The following is a 24,829-nucleotide window of genomic DNA, read 5'->3' as shown; positions in this document are numbered from 1 at the left end:
CACTGCAATGCTCAGCAGACAGAAAAGCTAATTTATACTTCCGTGGTGGTTATCATTCAGGGACTTCCAAGTGTTATTCACATATCGTGGACTTAACGCTGACCTTGTTTACACTGACTGTACTTCTACTGTGCAGTAGTGCAAGTTGTGATCAGGAGACAGTTCTGCTTGCATTAAGACTTACATCAGTGTAAGAGGTAAAGCTGGGGAGCTTTAGGGTCATTTAAGATAAAAGTAATCAATAAGCTAGAGTTGAACTCTATTAAGAAAATAATTTAGGGAGTATTTAAAAAAAAAAAAACAACTTTAAATTATATTGTCAAGGGTACTCAGATCTAAAAAAATGTTTAGATATTTCCAAATTCTGAGGGAAAATGAATACGTATATGCTAAGCAGGAGCATTGTGCACATAACAAGGCTCTGTCAATTTAGGACGTGCTGGAGCTCATCAGATAACGCTGCTTTCTAATAAGCTTAGCATCCAAATCGCCTGACTTGGAAGTCCTTTCACATGAAACATTCCCCCGGCTTGTAAGGGGAGCTGCATGCACAAAAGATCAGAAGCAGAACATGTACTTCTATATTTGTTTATATTTGTATAGCAAATAGAGTAACGACAAAATACTTTTCATGACCTGAGGTGAGAAATAACAGCTACCAGCGACCGCCATGCAAAAGAAAAGAGTGGGAATGCATATTATATAACACCGGGCATCTCACACTGTGTTATTAAAAACAAATGGTTTTGGTACTCAGCTGGGTCGTGCCGTCAGCTCTACGTTCCTTGTTTGAGCGATTTGGTCGTGCGGGGTAAATGACCACACGTGGGCTGCGTGAATTGCACCACAGGAGAGAAGCAGCGTGAGGATTCCCATCGATATAATTACAAACAGCAACTACTTAGCGCAGCTTGGGGTCACAAACCAGGATTTTGCCAAAACAAATTTCGCCAAAACAAATTTCTTCAGCCAGACCAGAGGCATTTCAATGCTATAGATATTACTGTCTGTGCGCGCCCAACAAGCCGAGCACGGAGGGCTTCCTGTGGTCAAGCATCCCCAGAAGAACCACAAAGTTGTGCCTGCGCTCGGCACCTTCCCTCACCGCCTGTAAAAGCACCAAGTTTGCTCTGGGGGACGGCTCCTAGAGGCCAGCCGCGGCCTTGCGGCGAGGCGCCGACAGGGGTCTCCAGCGCACCGCGGAACCGCCGCCCGCCGGGGCCGGGCCGGCCCGAGCGGGGCCGGGGCTGCAGCATCGGGTCCCAGCCCCGTGCGGCTGCGGCTGCTCGGGGGGTCCCACGGAGGACGGGGCCGGGAGTGCGGGTGTTTGTCCTTTTTATTTATTTATTTATTTATTTATTTATTTATTTTCTGGGTAGGCACCTGGGAGGGAGGGCCATCTTTGGTCTGAGCCTGGGTACCCGAAGTTCTGGAAGATAACAGATGCCTGTTCCAGAATGAGGCAAAACAATGCGTGGCTTTCTGCTAGCGTGTCAAAGCCTTCCAGTTTCAGCTCAGATCAGCCAGGTATTTCCAAGAGACCTGGTACTCACTGAGTATTCAAGCGACAGAAGGCAGAAAAACTCATTTTGCTAGAGGTGATAGTAAATAATAGTGCCGTTCTGTTACCTGCATGAAACATTTGCAGTTAGTTAATATTTAAAGTGCATGTGGAGTTTGGGTGCTCTCTCTCTCTCTCTCTCTGTTTTTTAATTAAATGATTCAGGAAGACAACTGTCCAGAAAGCTTAAGGCATTTACAAGTGGAATACAGCTCTATAGTCTGTGACAATGTACAGTGGTTGATGAGTTAGTTCTAGAGGCTTCTGAATTTTAATGATGTTGGAGATGATATTGTGTGTCCTTCAGCTTGTTAGAGTGACACTAGCACTCCATAAATCATAATACCTGTGTATTGTAAAATCAATACAAAAGTGCTATCTCAGCACTAAACCTTAATAAGTTTTTCAGTGCTCTAACAGCTTAAACTTTGCTGTAATGCCATTGGACCTGCAGGTTAGGATCAGAGCATGCTTAATTTGTTTTGTAATAGAGACTTTTCTTTAATGAAGGACCGATTAGTAAAGCTTTGGTTGCCACTCTGGTGATCAGTTGGCAGAACAGCCTTTGCAATTAAACTCGTGTATCTCTGTCCTGAAGCAAAAAAGCGGGCTTAAACAGTCAATAAATGTTAATCCAGTCAGAACCTGTCTGTGCCTTTGAAGGCTGCCCATGAGGGGTTTTTCAAATCACATTTTTTTCATCTTGTTTTAAATATGGAGGTCCCCATAGAGCTGGTACGTAGTGTACAAGGCCTCCTACTGCTCTGTAATAAGATCTGGCATACTAACAACATTCTGTACAGGTCTGTCATCTTTAGGTTTGTTTGTCCCTCCCCATCCCTGCATACCTATCTGTATGTTTACTGGTTACGAGAAAAGTAATCATCATGTTTTAAATTTCATATATATGAGAATAAAAAGGTTGCTTTTAAAATCTTTATACAAAACATGTTACTACAGATGCCTAGGATTTTCATCATTTACAAATATCTCCCCCAAACTTTTCCCCATTATTGTTTTTTTGTGGGGTGACTCTCAGGGGAGGAAGTTTACATTTATATATAAACTGCAAAGCACACATGGGAAACATGGAACTGCCAAGCAACTGTCCTTAAAACAAGCAAAAAGAAAAGTTGAACCTTATTGAGATTGTTGTTGCTCTCTCTAGGATATGCTTCTCATGAAACACTGCCAGATATTTATCTAATTCTGTTTTTCATTCTTGTCTGCTTGCTTTCTTTTCCTATGAATGGGATAAAAAAAGCAAGTTGATAACTAAAAGCAGAGGGAGGGTTAGCAGAAAGTTGGCTGATAGAGTTGGGAGGGAGACATGGGTGAAAGAAAGAGGCAATTCCCAGTCTTTAAATGCTTTCCATTTGGTGAAACACAGCTTTCGCTATGAACTTCATTTCCTTCCATTTTCCTATTTTCAATCTGTCCCTTTACCTGCACACATAGCTGTACATAAAGCATTAAAATACATGGGAGAGTGCATTAAATTTAGCCTAATCATAACTGGCATCCTCTTTCTGTTGCTTTGTATAATTTAGCTTTTGCTCGTCATCAGGAAACTGAGAGCTTCAGATAAAAAAGATGAAGAGAGTTGTATGAGTTGCTGCATTTGAGATGGAAATTTCTTGTTAGAGAGAAAGAGAGGGAAAGGAAGGATGCCTACCTCTTTTTACAGAGGGCCAAACCCACAGCTAGCAGAGTGCTCCAACTTCCCTGGAGTCCCTGTTTTCCACCAGGTGACCTGGGAGCGTTCAGAGGTGACAAGCTGACGCGGGGAGTGGGCAGTGGCCGCTGGGCAATGGTGCCGGTGCAGCACAAGCGTGCAAAATTTCAGCACAGGCAGGCAAGAGCGCTAATACCATGATGTGGTATTTTCTGCTGCTTCCTGCTGGCTGTCAGAATAGTACAAATCACTGAGTTGTCTTTAGTTTAAAATATGCCGAGGAAGTAATGGGCAAGGGTAGCACTGGAGGCATTATTATTAACTACATTCACATTGCTTGTAGATATGGATACACACATACATCTGCATACTTGGTAGTTTGAAATGATTCAGTTCTGATGAAGAATATTATGAGATTTTAAAATACCAATATGTACATTTTAAAAACTCCCCGCTCCCCTTTCCAGCTTTCTCAAACCTTGCTGTTGTGAGGCCAGTCACAGGCAGTGCTGAGGCTGTGGTGTCCCTGTCCAGCCTGTGTCAGGCTGGGTCATGTTCAGCCTGAGGTACACATTTAATAAGGTACGCATTTAATAACAATTTGAAGCTGAAGAATATATAAGGAATATATTTTGTCCTATTCTTTGCTATGTTTCCCTTTTCAGACTCCATCTTCAGTTCTGATCACTGAATTCAGACCAGTTACATTCAGACACAGGTACGTGCCCTTACTTACCTCTTGTGCCACTTCCGATTCCAGCCTGATGCTTGCATTTCCTCAAGTAGCCAGCACTGTGCAGCCAGGATGCAGTTTGATTTTTGTCTTCCATTACTCCTGTGATCTCAGCAAAGCCACTGACAGCAGACTTTGGGTTCCTGTTCAGTCAGGTTGTGTGCAACCTTGCAGAAATCATAGAGGAGACTCTTGCTGAAGTACTGAAATCAAAACTGCTGTCTGCAGTTTTTGATTCATTAAAACATGAGCAGGGCAAGAGAAGGGAAAAAGAAAGTCAGACAGCATCTTTCAGATAAAATAGATCAAATGGATTCCAAACAGACAAAAGATATCTTGAAATATTTGGAAGTGCTTATTCAGTGCACGAAGCTATGGAGGCCACACAGTCCTGGGAAGTGACAGCATAATAGCAAGGATACTGATGTCCTGAAAGCCCTACTAATCCACAAAAGACTTTCATAAATTATAGTCCTGAATTATAATACAACAATTGCTGCATTTTAAAATCTTTTTTGAGCAGGATGTGGTAATAAATCTTTCACATTCCTTTCCTTTCATTTTCTGACTTTCTGCCACAAAGAGTTGGGCCACATGTCCCTGCCTGCATGTAGTTAGTCCTGTAGTTTAGTCAGCACATCCCAAAATTTAAGAAAGCAGGGCCAGAGCCCACAGGCTGTTGAGTAGTGCTGAAAGTACTGTGGGAGCAAAGCACAATGGGATCAAATACCTCTCCAGGCAAAATGGTACATGAGATATTTGCTATCACAGAAGACCTGCTAAAGCATAAAGAAATGCATGCAGCGTTCAAAGCAGGAGAAAACACCTGTCTTCTTGCTCACCAGGTCTCTAATAAGAAAGGGGAAAGCAAGCATGAGGATGGACAGAGGCTAATCATGGCCAGGGCTGTCAACCCATCCATAATGCCTCCAGGTCTTTTCTCATGCATCTGCCTGCCTAGTCCTGCCTCACATTTAGGTGTGAACTAAATTTGCAAGCTGGGATGAGCAGTGCCAATGTTGTGTCTTAAACTTGGATTGGAGAAGTCAGCTTCAGACCGTGTGGTCACAAAGCTGGCTCTGTAGGGTCAGCAGGAAAGCAGTGGGTTAGGGAGCAGTGCATACCCTCTCTATTCAATGCATTCAGTTTGTTTATTTTAAAAAGTGTCTGGTCATGGGGCCAATGTTTCCTCCTGAAGGACTGGAGCTGTTTGCATAAGGGCGAGCTCTCTGTGTGTGCTGGGACTGGGCTGGGGAGGCGTGTTTGGAAGGGGGGAGAAGGGGGGCACAGAGCCCTGGATTTTGTTTGCTTTCCACTGAGTGCTAGCACTTGATGAGAAACTGAGTGATCACAGCCAGAGTGTGATAATTACTGCAAACGGGGAAAACCCCAAAAATTTAAACAGGTCCTCAAGGTCATAAATGTAATTCAGTTTGTGCCTAAATCAGCATGTTGTGTCTCCTGTGCCCCTTCACTTTTTTTCTCGGTGGCACACTGTTAGGATGCCCATGACCGTAGGTTGGAGTCACAGCAGCTATTCACAGCACGGGCTCCCTCAGAGCCGGAAGGGGTAAAAAGAAATTTGGGTATAATCCTTACATCAGCTACAGTGGTCTGGGCAGCCTCAATAATTGCAAGACACTCAGAGGCTCTCACAGAAACCGGGGAGCCTTTGACTGTTGTTTCAGTGGACTCCCAGGGTCAACCTTGGGTGGCTGCAGGAGGTGAAACTTTAAGTAGACTCTAGCCTTATAAAACATCAGCAGACACATACTTGAAAGCCTAATGATCAGTTTACCTTGGCTTAATTAGGTTTATGTGTTCAAGGATATCCTGGCAGGGAAAGAGGCTTACTACTCTTGGAGAAAATTAAAGCTGGAACAAAATTCTGCTGACCTGATGGAGAGCCTGAGCATGAGAGATCTCTGTGTGAGAGCCAACTCTCGCGGCTGGCTCCTTGCACTCAGAGAGGTGAGCTGAGCCCAGATATCCCACTTGTTCACCAGCCATCAGCTCTGTTTTTGGGGTGGTGGCAAAGCTCTGTGCTCAGGAAGCTGGTGAGCTGGCTCAGGGCTGCTTAATCGCTCTCTTTCCCTCCCTTTCAAATCTCATCCACCCCTTGCAAAAATGAGTCTATGATTAATAGATTTTTGAATTGGCTTATAATTGGTTATTCTACTCTATAATATTAATTTTCATCTTCAACTGTTCATTGATTGAAGAATACTGGATGTGGATTGTTAGTTTTCTTCGTGACACTACATTGAAGAATGATTTGGAGAATATGTTAGTGCATACTGATGACATTTTCCACCTCCTATGTGTTTTTACAGTATTTTTCTTATTTGCTGTCCTGGAAGAAGTGAAGCTAGCTGCTGTGGCTAGTATTTTTTGCATTTTTTTTTTTAATAAGCAACTGTTATAAAAACACTAAAAAAATTCAAAATATGCAAACAAATTTAAACCACATGAAAATGAGGAAGATACACCTAAAGAAAAATAAGCCAGCTATGGCCATCTTACCAGCCTTTCTGATCTCCTTTCCACTTCCACTTCTCTCTCCATGCCGCAGTATTTCCAGCCGCATGGTAGCAGGTATCCTGACTGGGGCATTTCTACAGACCACAGTGAGGCTGAAATAGAAGAATTTGTAATGAGATTATTGATGCTACACAATTCACTTCAAAGTTTGTGGGCATGGTTGGGGTATGCCACACTTTTAACCAACGCACCATGTTGGTCCGTAACACAGATATTTAATGAATGCTGGCTGATGACCCACAACTGTAAGAGATCCCTCAGGTCCTCCCGTGGCATGAGCCACGGAGAGGCTGACTTTGTCACCACCATACGCACTGGGGAGGAAATTTTCAATGACTTCCCCACCTGAACACTTCATGGCTTTGACACCCCTGCAGCTCGGGGGTACACTAGTCCTCCCAGTGGCACAGTTGTTCCAGGGACGCCCTGAATACCTGCGCCCTCATTTGAGCTGCTCTTGTGTGGCCCTTTCCATCAAAGCTGCTGGATGATGTCTCTCCTGGAGTCAGGATCACGCTCTGTGAAATAAGATCACTGTGCAAGTGCAGAAACCTGCTTTCAAACTTTCCTTGAGATGGTTTAATTTAAAACAAAAAAGTGTCATGAGGCTGTGTGCTTCTCACCTCAAACATTCATACTTTTAAGAATTAACTCGCTGCGAGAGACTGCCAAAGAATGTAACTGCACTCATTTAAACATTGGTTCCTTTTATTACTGTCTTCCAAGAAGTAGCAAAACTAATTTCAATGAAAATTTGTATTTAGGAAACAATCAACAAACCACACACATAACCACATGTACAGCTTGACGTGCTGCTGGGGTGAACCAAGGCATGCCAAGCTGCAGCCTGAAGCTAATTTTTTACAGCCGAGTTATAGAGCCCTGAAAAGGGGGTTTTATTGTGGAAATGCTGACAGAACCATACTGGTGCTACTGGCTGCCTTTCTAATTAGTCCAAAGAATGGAAAGTTATATTTTGCAATATGTGGTAAGCACTATTGTCCTGATGTTGCTGGTTTATGCCAGAACTACGGGCTTAATTTGGTGTTATATATTCTATTACAAGTTTGAAAAGGCGACTTGGACCCTTTTACCATCTTGAAATGTGAGTGCTTTCAGGCAGCAATCTTGATTTGTACTTTCAATTATATAAATATTAAAAGGTGCAGTTTGGATTTGTTTTTGGTGACAGTAGTAGATTCCTGCTGGGTTCAGTCTACTTTGAAGAAGATGTGGAGTCCACATGGCGTTTCTTGCATGTTTTCCAGAGACTACTTTTAAATTCCTTCAATAAAAGTTACTTTTATTCCTGTTTAAGTGTTTTGTGGTAATGTTTACAGAGAAACATCCTGCCAGCAGACTAACGTAAATAAAAGACAGGACACCAGTAACATAAAACACATCATTTTACTACTGTTCCCCACCACCTGCACTCCCCCTCTCTGCCAGAGCTCCCCGCTTGTAATTGTGCCTACCTGGCCTGGCTGCCACTGGTTTCACTGAAGGTGGCAGAGGCTGTTTACCCTGCCACCCCATCACTTTTTATTGCAAGGTTGCCCCAGTATCATTGCGGTAAGGCAAATTCTGCACTTTGCCATCCCTTCAGGATCAGTTGACTTGTTTTAAGTGAAGACTCTGTTACTATGCATCCTACTGTAGTGCTTACCAGCTCTTGTCTTGCACCCACCTATGCTGGCCACACTACAACAGGTAGCAAAAGAGCAGTCCAAAGGTAGGGCAAACACAAGGGAAATGGATAGATGCAATTATCAGATTACACACACATGACATACCAAGCATATCTTAAAAACATGCATAATTATAGGAAAATGAGCCAACCCACTGATTTAAATGAGACAACTACGTGATTAAGTGCTGTGCTCTGCTTTCATTTTGCTAATTCGTTTGTTTGTTTTTCTCCAAATACAGTACCTAAGATATCTTGAAAAATGTTACTCACTGCTGCTATATAAATGCTGTTGCTGCTAGTGTTAGTGAGCTGGGGCTGGGCACAGTCTTGTGCATCAGGGGACAGTTATATTAAGGTTCTAAATGCCTCTGTATATTTATTTTAAATATACTATTGTTCTTTAAAGTGCCTACAAATCCCTATTAGTTATTACACAGTCAGAATAAGTTATTGTATTTACGCGTGAAATCAAGCCATGGTGAATTCCTCTCTTTTTTTCAGGGTAAAACTTATTTAACAACAGTGCCTCCTGTTGTAGTCAACATCATTCTACTTAGCATTACTGGGCTTAATTGAGTGACAATAAGAAATTAATCCATCCTCTTCCTTCCAATCCCCACTTTTTACCCCTATCTATTTTTGCAAGGAGTGCCTTTTTGTGGTACTTGACAGTAATGCAAAAGCTTCAATAGTGAATATAGTATGTCTGCTGAGATTACACTAAAAGCAACAGTGGATTATTTTCTAAATGGTAATCCTTAACAAGAAGTTTTGTGCTTGTTCAGCAAAGCAAGGTCTCCATTTCCGTCCTTCTTTGTATTTCATTTGCTGCAGGGAGACAGCCTCTCAGGAATGACCTGATGGGATGAAACATCAAGGTTTGACTCAACCAGATCTGACCCAACAAGCAGCGCTTAGAATTAGATCACAGTCTCTGCATGCATTAAGACTTACAGCCTACAGTAGCTCTGTTAGACTGCAGAGCAGCTAGGCTGGCTCTGATTGAAATTACCATTTTGATGCTCTGACCTTCAGATCTCTTAACAAAGCAGAAAACGACCTGTCCACTTGTCCTTCTTGCTCTGGTGAGGCAGAGTGGCATCAGCTCCAAGCCAGTGCAATATTTAACTTAATCCATGCTCCCAAATACAGCACCAAGACAACAACAACAAACTTCAAAGAACACAATTCTTACTTACAAAAGGGACTGCTGCCACTGCCACAAGTGGGTCTTCTGCAGGTCAGAGAGGGTCCTGCCAACACGTGGCCAAGCAGGCAGTAACTCACCTCCCAGGTCAGCTCCAAAGCCCGGATGCATTTTAAAATCCACCAAGAATCACACACTGCAATGCTTGCTGCAAGTGCAAGCCCTGAGATAAGCACATATGGATGTCTGGCCACTGATGAGTTATGAGCTCCTCCTTGGAGCTTGGAGGAATTGGGAATGCAGTTTGAAAGAATTCTGTCAGAGGATGAGAGAATTCTAGCAAAGGGGAGTATATATATATGTATATATTGGTGTTAATTTGAAGTTCACGTATGAAGTAGCTAGAATCAGCGATACCTGCTTCTAGAGCTGTTACACCCCATGCCATCTCATATGGCAGAAAAAAACCCTAATCTTTGACAAATAAATCATTCCTTAAGCACTGTGTTGCCATTTGATACTAAGTAGCAGGTGAAAGCTACTAGTCTAGTATGAAAGCATCCAGCAAAATAAACTGGATAATATCAAGTTGAAATTTGGCTTTGTTTTTCGAGAGTAAATACAGGAAAATACCCACTGTAACAGCTTTCCAGGACAGTAGATCACAAGGTTTTCTTTCAACCAAGAAATAATAGTAAATGTCATACTACATGCAAATAGACTGAACCGTACAACACCCATTTCCTTGCCAGATGTCCTCACAAAAATAAATAGCCTTTCCACATATCCTGAAATCCAAAGTAAGAAAAGTAAAACAATTATCCAAGGTCTACTGTCAAAACAACAACAACAAAAACTGGAGAACTATTAAAAGTGAATTGAGAAGGCTGGTAAAATTAAAGATAAAACACAGAGACATGAGAAAACATTTTGTGTTGTGCTATCCATGAAGCTGATAACTGGGTCTTATTTATTAAACATTTGCGTTATTACAACTCAAAGATATTGTTGATTTTCATGAGAATTGGCAAATGCTTTTATTGCTTTGTATTAGTATTAGTATTATTTGTATTAGTATTGAATTGTACTCTATAACTCTAATCTGTATATAGATCTGTAAGGTGTTCACCCACGTATTTATAAGCATGTATAATTAATTTTGAGCTGTACCAATGTTCTCCTAGTGAAGAACAAATCTTGGAAAATTCAGCCAACCTAGTTTTGTTAATATAAAAATCTGTAAGTTGCAATTTAATATGTCTAAATATCTTTGGTCTGGAAGTCCCATAAGAGCCGAACTTCAAGTGAGATTTCCAGTAATTCCTGGTTTCAGCCATGTGGAAATAGGCTATAAACAGCTTTCCCATGCTATTTACTCTTCCAGATCAAACTAGTAAGAATGATAATAATTAGCATTTTTACTATGGTATATTGTCGAAGTGGATGAAAAATGTGGATAAATAAGCACTGAAGAATTGTCTGAAACATCTTAATATAACAACAAACAGATGATCAAACTCTTTTGAACATTAAAAGAGGCTCTGGTCTTGTTTGATTCACTTTCAGCCAAGGTTCAGTTTGGCTTGTGGCTAATCTCAGCTGAATGCAGGTTGACCCATGATGAAGACCACCGGGTTAGGTGCACGTTTAGGCTTTTCATACTCACCAAAACGTTAGACAGCATCATTTCCCAGGTAAAATTCCCATTTGTACATACCTTGTAGCCATCACTCTTGCTGCCAACAACTACCTGGGCAGGAACAGGAGCTGTGACAGCTCTGGTGGCTTCCTGCTTGCTTTGCACAAGCAGGAACACCAGCAGCACTGTAAGGAGAGACGGACTTCTCTCTCCCGTGTCTTTGTCAGGTCCTGACCAAGGGACTCCCCATCGTACCCATGACCTGCAAGGGACCAGCAGTCTGAGGCCAGCAGGGAAATAAACTGCTTTTTAAAATACCCTCATGCTTTGTTCTTGGAGATGTATTTTCTGCTTTCACTGATATCAATCACACATAGCAAGATATCTTTGTGGGCCCAAAATTAAAGCAAAGCATGTCTGTTATATGCTTTTTTTTTTTTTTTCCTTGAAAATTTGTTTTATATCTGAGACTTCTCAGGAAGAGAGTGAGCCATAAAAATTTTATGTGTATATTAGAATGTTAAAAGCACTGTAGTAACAAGCCCTGAGTTTTAAATAAAATATAAGTACTGAATCCTGTATTAGGAACTGTGTAGTGGAGTCTCAGAGGCTCACTCTAAAAATTAAGGATCACTAGCTCTAAACCCAAATAAAACACAGGGAGCTGGGAACACCAGAGGGACTACCAGCAGTAGCTTTGCATACACAATGAGTTCAGGTGATCATGAATGATAGACTCACCCAACACAAACTGGATTTGGAAGTTGCAAGTAACCATGCGTGGGGCCAGCAGGGCAGTGGGGACACCAAGAGCCCAGAGAAATGAGAACAGGCCTAAAACAAGAGATGCTGCACAGAGGTACCTCAGAATGACCTGTCTGTCCTGGTAATGGAGCCTGCAGCAGAGCTTCCCCAGCAGACCATAGCCAGAACGTCCAAATGATAGATTGCAAGCCTGTCTGAGTCTAAGCTTAGGACTTAAAGTAGCACTACAATATTTATACAGTGTTGTGCGAACATGGGTAGAAAGGAGCCAGATTAGGCATCCCTGCCCTACATGCCTCAAAACTGGAGCTTTAGGTCCAGCACGGGGGCAAGTGGTTTAAGTGGTTTGGTCCCCTAGCACTGAAAGGTTATCGATGTTCAGTGCAAAAGCTGCTCCTCAGTCACTTAGGCAACTCTCACCAGCGATGTTTGTTAGACCTGTATCTGCACAGCACCTGGGAATCTAGCTCACTTTTATAACCAGACCGTAAGTTGTCTATGTAGGCACTGGTCTCTACAATGTGATTCTCCCAGCTCACCCTTCCTTGTCACTTACCCCTCTGCAAAGGAAGTGCTAAGAGGATCTAGACACACTGTTCTGATCCAATGGACTTTTATCTCCATTTTACTTCTGCTCTCCATCTCTGTAACAAACACAAAGCAGAAAGATTTTAGAGAGTCAGGACTACCTGGAATATTTATTGAGTGCTGCACAACACTGCTTTTACCTACTGATATGATAACTGTTCGAGCCCTCTGCTAGTCAACAGACAAAGAATGACAAAATATGCTACAATAAGCAGAAAATTCATTATCCAAAAATGAGCAGAAAGAAGCAAATACTCACTACTGTGATTTCCTTCTGTTCCTTCTCTTAAAATTTTAATGACACATTCCAAATGTTTAAAACATTTACAAAAAACATGGGAGGCTATAATCTGCATACTTTTCTTTTAGGGCTCTTTAACACATCTTCTAAGAAGTCCCAGAGATGTTAGCTAAGCCATTATATGTAATGAATCTTGGCATAAAAGAACAGCACAGCAGCAGCTACACATGAAGCGGCGTATACAATAAATTACCTCAAATGCAAACCAAATTCCCCTTGTTTATCATGTATATAAAGCACCAGCGCTCAAGATTCCCTCCAGAAGTGCCGGACTGTGTGTAATATTACTCATAGCATAACAAGGTCTAGTTCTGTCATTGCAATTGCATCTTTCCTCAGATGATGAAGTGCAGACATGTAGAGATAGGAAGGCTGTCCAAAGAAATAAAAATATCAACAGGTTTAACAGAAAGTCTGGGGCAATGGAGTGAAGAGGTAAGTGCTCTTGGAAGTATTTCTTTAAGTCACCAAGCCTGGCTGAATCTCTTTGCTGGTGCAGCATAGCATAGCCCTACTGACATTAATGCTGAGAATATGTGCTGATTATGAATAACTCGAGGTGAGAATATAGCAGAGAGCATGCAAAACCCACCATTCTGCTTGGAAATCTACGAACATCACAGGAAGTGCTGCTTTGTACCAGTATTCATCTGCCTGTACAACCTTCGAGAGGGGCTCCATATCTGCACGTCTGGGACACTGGTACACCTGACTGTGAAAACAGCCCCTTCCAGCACAGCCCTATCTGCTTCAGCTAGGCAGAAATCGTCCCACTGCAAATCTGAGGTAGGATCAAAATCTCTAGGATGGATGTCATGGGCATGCAGAAGCAGAGAGGCTGCTGGACTTCTGCCTTCAGTCCCACAGGTATGTATTTTTAGGCAGGCAATGCTGCCAGGTTTCTCCACCAGAAGTTTAGCTATGGTTTGTAAATATATTTATGTACAAATACAACAGAAACCTCATCCTCAATGCGTTGCATTTGCACATCAAGTATTATCGATTCATGAATAGCTTTTTTGTAGTTTTGATTTTATTTCAGCAATCCAGATCTCTCTTTTTTTTTTTTTAAACAATATGACTGAAAATCATAGGTTAGGTGATCTTCCCTGTGCTTAAGTAAAAGGTTATGCAGGCACAGTCAAAATCCCGTCTTCTTCCCAATGTAATGTTGAGTTAGAACTCGTCCAGCTCAAGGAAGAGAGCTCCAGGAATGAGGTGAAACCAATGTAATTTGAGAAATGTATAGCTCTGCAGCTATAAATTTTGCTGCTCTTAGGTGCTCAGGGTTTTACGTTTTGGGTGCACATTACACTTTTGATGACTGAAGAGTCATCCAGAGACACTGGATGTGAAACCTGCCACAAGAGCAGGTGTCTCCTCTGGAAGTCAGATGGATAGCACAAGGGAAGTCAAAGCATTTCTCTATCAGCTTGCGTAAGAGACAAAACGGTAATTAACTGAAAGGTTTTGGAGGTTTGAAATGTTGGAAGCAATTCCTAGAGAGCAAGATATTAGACAGAAAAAAGTTGCTGAAAGGTACAGGGTATCTATTGCAGCTTTCTGAAACATATCACATCCACAAACAGAGCCATAAGCAGTGCATTTGCTTATAGGAAAAACAGTGAGTCATTAATGACTGTATGTCCAGCTTCTAGTATCTGACATCTGTTTACACACACACGTAGATGACAACCGTTTATAATTTAATTAGTCAAATTTGAGCATCTACGACATCCTTTCAGTTACTATATTTATATTTTTTTTGAAAATAATTCTTTAGTACAGTCATTGCCAAACATTAAAGCTAATCCCATAGAGTAAAAATGTGTGAAACAAAAGCAGCAAAAACACAGAAATCTTAAACAAAAAAATTCAAATATTTCCATGAGACCCATGTCACTTGGGTATTTGTTACCCCTTACAGCTGAAAGATTCTGTGAGAATTTGTGTATCAGCCGTGTTAGTTTTCTGCAGCAAGATTTGTACGTAACAGCAAGTTTCTGGATCTTGTTAGCTCAGGGCAAAAAGTCATGCTTTGGAGCAGTTGCCCCAGCAGGAGGATAAAAGATGATGGTTGGTAATTACATCAGTTTTGCACTGTTGAGCAGATGTTCTTGCAGATAGATTTTGGCTGGCATTTACAGAACATCACTAGTGAATCTCATGATAGCATTGGAGGAATGCTGCTACAAGTGGATGGAGCTGCATGTTTTTAATATATAGTTTACAAACAGAAGAAATAAATGAAAAGAAGAAACAACAGGAAAGTGTACCAGGAGCTAGACTATTTCAAAAACTTTTTTTTGTTTTGTTTTGAATTAAAAAAAAAAATTTGATTTAATCTTGATTAACCTGAACATGGGCCCAGGAGATTTACTTAAACCTTAGCTTAATAATGAGATTAAGCAATATGTGGTACCCATTTTCAATATCCAGAGAGGACATAGTAGCCTGTATAGGGCCATAATTAGAAAAATGGAAGGAGATTTAGGGTTGGAAAGGCAGTGAAGTAATACAAACTAAGAATGTTCCTTACCTGCATATGACTGGCAGCAGTTTGAAATAAATACAGCAGTAATCAGAAATACAAGGTAAAAATTGCTAGTAACGCAACCCAGATCAAAAAAGTATAATTGTGGCTCAAGGTCTCAGTCTGAACCCTTTGCTCAGCTACCAGATATGTTTCTGGATAGGATCTTTTTTAGGTGTTAAGCTCAACATAAAAGGCAGAAAATATGCCATAGTCTGGGAAATTCTATGTATTTCTACCAAAATGAGCTCTTCAAGACCAAACATGTTTTTAAATCAGCCATTCCAATCTATTACTTTCTACAAATTTTTGTATGTTGAAAGATGAAAATATATCACAACTACAGCCAGACTCCTGATCTGACCATACTTTGGGTTGTCAGCATGTCTGTTAATGGAAGGATTTACTGGCAAGAAGTGTTTTAAAAACAGGGCATTTACAATTAGATTAGAATCCATTCCCCTTCATTTTACCTATCCACAGGAATGCTGACTTTCAAAATCCTCTCCTTTTGCTGGCTGGCCAGTGCTAAAAAAAGCTACAAACCTGTCCCTATTGACAGGTGCCAGTTTGCAGAATCAGACCCATGCTCCCCACTCACCCCTTTCCTGAACAAGGAATCAGGCTCTGCACAAAGTGTCAGGCAAAGTTGCCTGCACAGTGCCAAGGATGTCTGAAGTAATAAAAGAGACTAGGTTGCTACCATATGCTTTGCTTTTAGATCTTGGTTCCAAGAGGGAAATTCAGTCAAATAGCCAAATTATAATAAATTGTACAGATTTCTTAAGACATTTAGGGCTAGCATATGCTTTGACTCCACCTAAGGGTGGTGGTTGTTATACTCACACCAGGACTCAATTTTGCTAGGATATTTCAAAGTGAAGCTGCTGGTGTTCCTGTCATGACAAAGAGCTGAATAAGAGGAAGTGTGGAGCAAGGTTGTTAGGAACAGACAGTATCATGAACAGGCATGGACAAATCTGCACTCATTTGCATATAAAAACTTGAATTTTAAAAAGTAGGTTTAAAACTAAAACAAATACTTCTCATTATCTACTCCCCTACTAAGGAGGCGGTTGCCCCAGGGCCCACAAAGAGACTATGTTGATGCAGATGGCTCCAGAAGAAAGCAAGCAGCCCATTAGCAGCCCTGAGCTGATACCACCAAATCAGATGGCCATTGCCACCAACTACCTGCATCCTATGCATGGTGCTCCCTTCCCTCTGACTCTCTGAGGGATGCAGGTATCTCCTGTGGCACTCAGCTGTCTACAGTTTTAGTGTTCATCTCATGGCAGCAGGAAGGGTGGGGCGTGCAGTCTTGCTGTGAAATACTTCTCATGGATTTATGAGCACAGCCTTGGAGAAAAGTGCTTTTTAATATCACTGCCCACAACGAATACTTGACCAAGCAGCTGGAAGAACCCAGAAAACATTTGCTCTCAAATTTATGCCCTCATAGTAAACACTTTTTTCTATCATGTTGGACTCCTCCACCTAGGACATAGTTCAATCATTCTTAACAGCAGAGTATAGTTATCCTTAGCACACGTGAGACAAAAAGGAATGTAGCATTGTGATTTCTTTATGGTCTCTCCTATTCCCAGGCAATATAAACTCATTTTATCTTGCTTCTTTTCAACCCTCTTCAAAGCACATTGAGAGAAAAACTAGAATTGATATTGGTTTGGTTTTCCTATAAACCTACAGCCCAAAAAGGGGGCAACAGTTTGGGGGTAATACTTTGGATGCCATAATGAAAGGTACCCCCAAAGAAAACTAGAGGGTAGAGAACCAAAAAAAGAAGGACAAAGAAGAGGCTGAAGATAGCTTCCTTTGAAAAGATAAAATGATATCACCTTGGTTACAATGTGATCCACAGAAATATCATGTGTGTTCATGACCTTTTTTGAAGAAACAGTGTTTGATATACCATACCATCGCCTATATTTGTAATAAATCAAATGACAGAAAAACAAATGTCACTTATTAGAACATTGAGGTTTACTGTTCAAGTGATTAACTGAGAATCATTTGTATGATTAAATGCTGGAAAATAATTTGCTTTCACTGTGAACCTATAGCATAGATCTCATTACACAGAAGTGCTGCATATTAGTTGAAGCAAATTAACATTCAAAGACTTTCTGGAGTGGCTGCTAATCACAGGCTGTTAATTACTGTCATTACATTCAACTGCTGAGGAGACTAACCACGGAATCATTCTCATGATCTTGGTATTTGGAAGTGATCTTCACCAATAAAAACACGTCAGACATACAGAAATTACAAATTGCTGAATTTGCTGACGCAGTTGAAAATTCCGCTGACTATAAGTACCCGGCTAGTGATAGATGCATTCTTGACACAGTTTCAGTGTTTGGACTTAGGAAATAATGAGTATCAATGTCCTAGCAAGGGAATATACAAAGACGAAGGAGCCCTTTGTATCCTTAATTAAGGAAAGTAGTAGCAGAGCTCGTTCACAGATAAGTGACTGTACATAATAATCATGTATTTATGTGAGGGACTGTTATGCTATATTACTATAGTGGCAATTAGATTTTCACAAAGCAGTTTTAATAAAAGACATACTTACATAATAAATAAACAACTAATTTCCATGGCAGATTAATTATATATTTATAGCTTAAAATAGGCACCACTCTAAGTGAAAACTAGAGGCAGATTTTTACAAATGCAAATGTACAACTGCATGTGTACAAGTGAATGTGTTCTTTACTGGTAAATCAGGGACATACATGCATGAATTTCAGGAAAGATGCCTCTGTAAAAAGCAGGCTTATTTATGATTTGCATGAAAGAAAGATCCAGCCTTGCTTTGCTTGAGGGACTTAGCAGACCGACCTAGAAACAGTCTCACCAAGAGATAGAAGAGGGCTCTGTTGAAAGTGTCAGGCCCCTGCTCAGAGACCTGTAACCTGAAGATGTGAGACCTTTCCCATGGGGTCTTCTCTAGCATCTTTTCTTAGAGCCTTACAGTATAGAGAACAGGGAGGGGTTAGTCCTATTTCTATTGTTTTGTGTGTGACATTAACATGTTTTCCGTGATACTTAATTTGCCTACAGAATTTAGAACTAATATACTGTTTATGTAATTTTTTTCACATAACCAAATTTTGCTCAAAACATTCCTATTCCATAGCAAAGCCGTAACACAATATTTCTTAACAAAACTATAGTTTAACTCTTTTTCAGTTCGTGAGTTATCTGTAAACAAACAACCATCTTCTTGAGTGAACTGCAACATAGAGAAATAGCTCTTGATTAGTTGTGTGTTCACAATATAATTATATAATAATATAATAATATATATTATAATATAATATAATACATTATATTATATTATAATATATATTATATTATAATATAATATAATGATATATATTATATAATAATATAATACAACAAAATAATTTGTTGCAGCTGCTCTGTATTCCACTCAATGGCATGCTGTAAAAGCCAACAGGCTTTTCTGGACAGAAGAAAGGCTACTGCTGTTTTGAACATGATCTCCTAGAGAAATCACTGAGAGAGTTTTGTGTGCTACAAATGTTTGGGAATTCAAAAACTCAATTGCATTTCAGAGAAATGCAGTCTGGTTTTGGATGTTATCAGCAACCTTCACAGGATGGGGTGCATTGGGAACAAAGGGTTATGAAAATGCATGCCAAGCAGCATATCAGTAAGTCCTTCAAAGTAAATGAATGTTCTGTATTGTCCATGCCCTGCTGATGGACAAATACAGGTTACAATCCAAATTCCGCCCTTGGATGTTCACATTCAGCTCCTGTTGTGCCCTAATTAAATAAACACCATTTATTTTAATTAAAGCAAATGAGATAACTTTGGGTAACATGTTCAGTTTGGCTTGTAGATATGACACTATTTATATTGTCAAAATAAAGTCATTAAAATAAAAAAAAAAAATGGGAGAGAATAAAAGATAGATATAGACACTTTTTTTTTTTCTCCCCCAAATGCCTTACAAACTGAGGATTAGCTGTGACTCCTTAGTTCACACTGAGGTCAATGAATAGACAGTATATATTAAGTACATGTTGAGAACATGGATTTATTATTTTTTAATGAAATGACATTATATCGAGTGAAGAGCTAAATTCAGATTTCCTAAGGAAGCCTGAGATACCTGTCCTTAGAAAATATGTAAAAATGACAATGTCCATGCATAGTAATTATTATAGACTTAAACAACATCTTTGAATTGTCAAACGTTTTTGTGCTTACACCATAGTCACAGCATTGCCTGTATTAAATAATTAAGGCAAATGCTCTGAAAAGTAACTTTTTTTTTTTCTTCCCCTTAGGCTCAGTAAGTCACTAGTAAGAGATTAAAAATATTGATTGCATCCTCAGACAAAAATGCAGTAGTTTTAACCAATATTTTTCCATTTCTCAGGCAGCTCTGTCTATCAAGACAACATCTATTTTTCCTAATATTTAAACTTCTTTTGTACAAATAAAATACAGGATGTTTTTCTATCTAACCCATATAAGGTAGTATTATTAATATTAAAAATAATAGTAATATAAAAAGGCATTTGACAATAATACTAAATACATTAGCATTATTTATTCTGTACTTGTACTTCTGATTTCTTCGTCATAAGAGTAACTATATCATTTATCAAGAGAGACAGTACTCAAAAAATTTAATTGTGTTTTCTCTGTTATTAGTGTTTCCCTTCATTTCTTATTTTTGACAGATATAAGATCAAAACACTTTAATTAATGTTTTTTTTTTTGGCTCACGTGATTTAACTATCTACTGAGATTTTTCTGCTACTGCAGAATCTGGCATTCAGGCACATGAGCTGTCCTGGCTGTATTTTTCAGTGCTAGGTGTCTGCAGCTATTCCCTTGTCTCACTCCTTGAGATGTGCATTACCTTCAGTCCCACTCACTGATGTATCTGCTATTTGCTCCTGAGCATCCAACTCGTGTTTCAGGCCAGGCTCTGCACCTGGAGACATAAGCGAGACATCCTCTTCCTAACTGCCTTTGGCCAAACAATCATCTGTGACCAAAGGAGTGACACTGGGCATCTGCACATAATTGCCACGAGCCAGTCTCATCAAAATGCCCCACTGCTCCTCAGTGTACTCAGATGAGGCATAAATTGAATCCTAGCCATTTCACACAACTAAAACAGGCTGTAAATTTTGACAGCCTCCAGTGTAGGGCACATGCTCCAGACATGGCCAAGAGGAAGGATTTCCTGGCTTAGAAATCACAGCAATGAAAATGCAGCTTTCTCTGGAGGGATTTACACCCTTGAAGGAGGTTGAGACCTGTGACTTTCATTCACCACAGTAGATGAAGCAGAAACATTTTGAACAAAGAAAGGGCTTCAATGTCTCACAAGAAGCACTGGTAGCCACATGAGAAACCTTTGAAGATTAACAAGAATTTTACCAAGGAGGGAAAATTTCCAAATCTGTGTAGAAACAGTGAAAACACACTCATATCACCACCTGAAATTCATTAGGACAAGAGACCCAGTTGTCCAGCATCCTGAACAAGTCAGTCCCTGTGCTCCTAGCTTTCTAAAATTCAGCTGGTACCCAGCTTCTTGTCCTGTGCCATGCGAGGCCTCATCCTTGCTGAAGTTTAGCAGGGGCAATAACCTTTATTTTAAAACTGCTGTGGTGGAGGCATGCTCCATCAGGCCAGCATGTGACAAAACTCAACCTGGTCACCCTAGCATGTGACATTTAGAAGAAAGTAATTTTGCTGTACTTTTGATCCACCCTCTATTTGAATGGAAATTTTGTCCAGTTATCTTACTTTTAAACATTATTTTGTATTCTATTATTTTAACATACAAACTCGGGAAAATTCATTTTAAACACCAAACAGTGTATTATTCACATGCCCAGCAGCTTAACTGTAAATTAAAATGAAAGGTTTCAAGCTTTTGGAAAGCACAGAACATGAAATATATTTGCATGCGTTAAAGGGTTTCTTGATCTTGTTGGAGTCTCCACTGGAGTAGTCTCCTCACAAAGTTCAAGCAATTAAACACTCTTTCTCTCTCCATAACAGTAAGTTATATGTCCTTTTGGTTAAATGTGATTTTTGTGTGATGTAGTTATCCAGATTGTTCTCAGTAATAAATCTGCTCCTGCATAATTGATTTAATAACCCTTTGCTAGTTCATGTAGATAAAATAACATTCATTCTTTTCGTAAGTGTAGATGACCTTGGAGGATGCAAGCCAGGAGGAGGGTAAGAATGTGACAGCTGAACATGCATACAGAGGGGATCTGCCTGGTGTAATCCTTGCACTGCGAGCAAAATCCTGCCTGGAAACCATGGAGATCCTGCCCAAGAAATGCTTTCAGCAAGGACCCTGAACAGAGTGGTTCGGGGACTACAGAGCAGGTGGTCAGCCACAAACACGCACAAAATGCTTCGGTCAGCTCAGGGCACTTTCTGAACATACAAATCAATGACAATTAAAGTGGATTATGAAAAAGCAATAACAGATAGTTAAGTCTTTATGTGATTTAAACAAGCTAAAGATGCAGGGCCAGATTCTTCATGTATACTCAAGGGTTAGAGACGATAGCTCTAATGAGGCATATTCTCTTTTTTTTTTTCCTGGAGATCTTTGAATCTGTTCATGATGGAAGATTACTGTAATGACTGGGAGAGGGTTTAGGCTATTGAGACTCCTTTGTTACTGCAGATGCAACTGTCCATGCTGAGACAAGACATATTGTCGTAGCAACTCTTCTGATTTTTTAGGATACTTTAGGTTAGATTTAATGTGCCCTTGTTTAGCCTTTTCTGAAAATCACCTTAGAAGAATCTGAAAGCTACAAGCATTGCCTGAAGGTACAAAGTAGGTTAGGACAGATATCCACTTAAGTCAGTACTTTCTCTCCAACAGCCCTCATTCATTAGGAAAAGAGTATAGGATACATGCAGAATCATTTTTCTTCAGATATATTAACCTACTTTCTAGTAACCAGCTGGTTATGGACTTGCTGTATTGAATATTTTTCTGGATCACTGCATTTAATATCTACCAAATTGCTCAAATATCTATGAATTTGTCTAATCATTTTTAAAACTCATTTATAATGTTGGCTTCCAGGATATCCTGTGGTGATGAATTCTTCAGGACCTTTGCTATTTGTACTTGACAGTGCTCAGCCAGTCCAAAGATTCTGACCCCCTGACTTGAAGTGAACTTGCTGGAAATCAAACCACAAGAACACAGAACAGTAACAGCCTTAGTGAACCTATCATACAATAGCAATGTATTTAAAGGAGGTAATTTTGCATAAAGAGCTAAAAATAACCAGGCAGTTTGCGAATGGTTTCCAGTGGAAGAATTATATGTACACTTTAAGGAAGTAAGAGAAGTGAGTTTTCACATTTATGAATGGATATGACTGTGCAAAGCCACATATAAAAGCAAATAAAGTTAAAGGTTCCCTGCTGCAACACAGCAAAATTAGTGAAGTGCTTTCAGCACAGAAATAATGAACATGCTGAGGGCTCTTGGCCGCGGGGAGAATTCTGGTTCTGGAGGTCTGCACATGCTGCAAACGCCTGAAGAATATCACAGGGAAAATGAATTGCAATTAACCAGCTAGCGATTATTTTAAAGCAAAAATGGTCTGAGCAATTTCATAAAGATACTGAAAGTAAGCTTGAGAGTGACAGGGTAGGCGACAAGCTGAAGAGATTACTACAGGATGTTAAAAAGAGCTTTACAATAAATCAAACCTTCAACTGGATATTTGGACTCAATGTTTTTCTAAACAAACTCTGGAAATTGAAATGGTAGAAATAACCTACAAATCAAATAGATGTAGGGGGGAGGGGTGTTAGTGCTGCCTATTCCAGTCAATAACTACTCCCTCTTATCAGTGATCAGATTATTTAGCAATGCAAATGGTGACATTAAGGAACCAACACAACCGGAGGGATGTGAAGATGGCTAAGAGCGATGTTGTTTTCCACCCGTACATACAATTCCAAACCTGAGAATGCATCAGGCCACAAAAGGAAAACTGGATCTGAGGTTTTCCTGTGTGTAGTTCAAGAATTTAATCACTGAGGCAAAAACTTACAAAAGAATCAACATTGTATCAAAAGAAAACGAACAATGCGTTATGGATTAGGAACCAGAGTTACATACGCTGTAGCTCAGTACAGAACTGCTGAAAATCGATGCCAAGAGAACTCAGAAATCAAATGAGAGTACACAGGCTCAAGCACACTGTTTTATTATAGTGTACCTGACTACTCCGAGTGAGTATTTTCTATAAACAAGACTGTATAGAAACTGACAATCTACTACAGTACCTCAACAAAAAATATACCATTTATGAAAATGAGAGGAAGACCTTCATTACTAAGAAAGCACTACAGGCTCCTAAATCAGCCAAGCTTCCGAGTTAAGTAACAGTGGGACTGAACTGCAGCAGCAGCTAGGAATGGTAGGATATAAAAAGGTCAAAGCAGGGGACAAAGGCAAATGTAAGTTTAGAGGACGCAGCAACAGTTTGTCAACATCTCTGTCAACTTCTCAAGATGCAATTCTTCATCTTCATAATGAGAAGCAACCTCAACACATCGCATTTTCTCTGTGGTGGGCTCACTCTTTCTCCCCAAATACTTCAATGACCCTTAGTTTGTCATTGGAAAGCTACCAATCTGTCAGTCACAACCTCTGATGTCTCACCAGTAATTCTTCCTCTCGCTTTCCAAAAGCAATTGCTGCATTCACACCACTTGCAGCAAATCAATCTCTGCTCTGTGAGACTCACCAACTGCTTTAAGTGCCCCCCAGCCCAGCTCCTCCTCCCATGCCACCCCTCTGCTCCCTGGTGACAACATTCAAGGGTCCCTGCCAGTGCCGCTTTGCCCTTGTTTTCTGGGATGGAGCTTAACAAAGCTTTCCAGTTGCTACAATTCTCTCTCCCATCCACTGTGATCCAAATGATACAAAGGAACACCTGAACTACTTCAAAACCCAGGTGAAGAATGACATTTCAAAGTCTATTGGCAGGTATTTGCATGACAGATATCTCACAGTCACTCAGAAATCTTCTTCACCACTGTGCAGTGTAATAATAGCATCTTTATGTAATTATTGGAAGCAATTCCATATGGTTTTGCTGCCTGCCCATGCTGTCTGAACACAAGCTGGCCTTGCTCTCTTGCTCCCTTCCATGGTCTGTGATCACCTCAAACAGGGAGGGGAAACTGGCTCACCAAATTTTGTCTTCTGTTTTCCCGTCCTTTTCACTCATCCTTGCAAACCAACTTGCTAGACAAAGCAGCACTCCCCACCCACATACACAGGAGCTTAACCCAACAGACAGATGTTGGTGTATGGTGCAAGATGTGCAGATGTTGGTGTGTGGCTGCCTAATGGGAAGGGAAACCCAGATCACAGGCTGCAGGAAGCCTGCCCACAGCCACACAGGTGGCAGTGGCACAGCAAAGCCACAGCTCCAGACAGCCCACAAGTCTTCCCCAGGATGTTAAGCACAGCCCTGGGCTTGTTTCCTTTCAGAACACAAGGATATGAAGGAGGTGACAGCAACAGGAACGTACAAGGGAGCTCTCTAGCTCCTTGCTAATCCTGATGC

At 40.4% G+C, this 24,829-nt stretch overlaps 2 long non-coding RNA genes across 2 annotated transcripts; one reads left to right on the top strand and one right to left on the bottom strand.

The window, feature by feature from the left end:
- Nucleotides 1-1,383: 1,383 nt before the first annotated feature.
- Nucleotides 1,384-10,009, top strand: LOC121072427. The gene is made up of 3 exons (XR_005821207.1): nt 1,384-1,527; nt 3,902-3,954; nt 9,035-10,009. It is a non-coding gene; the product is annotated as an uncharacterized LOC121072427 (long non-coding RNA).
- On the bottom strand, nt 2,699-6,596 carry LOC121072426. The gene is made up of 3 exons (XR_005821206.1): nt 6,493-6,596; nt 3,973-4,191; nt 2,699-2,804 (listed from the first exon to the last, which is right to left on the bottom strand). It is a non-coding gene; the product is annotated as an uncharacterized LOC121072426 (long non-coding RNA).
- Nucleotides 10,010-24,829: the final 14,820 nt, after the last annotated feature.

This window comes from Cygnus olor, chromosome 6 (assembly GCF_009769625.2).
Source record: "Cygnus olor isolate bCygOlo1 chromosome 6, bCygOlo1.pri.v2, whole genome shotgun sequence".
NCBI classification, from domain to species: Eukaryota; Metazoa; Chordata; class Aves; order Anseriformes; family Anatidae; genus Cygnus; species Cygnus olor.
This window is presented reverse-complemented; position numbering and strand designations above follow the sequence as displayed.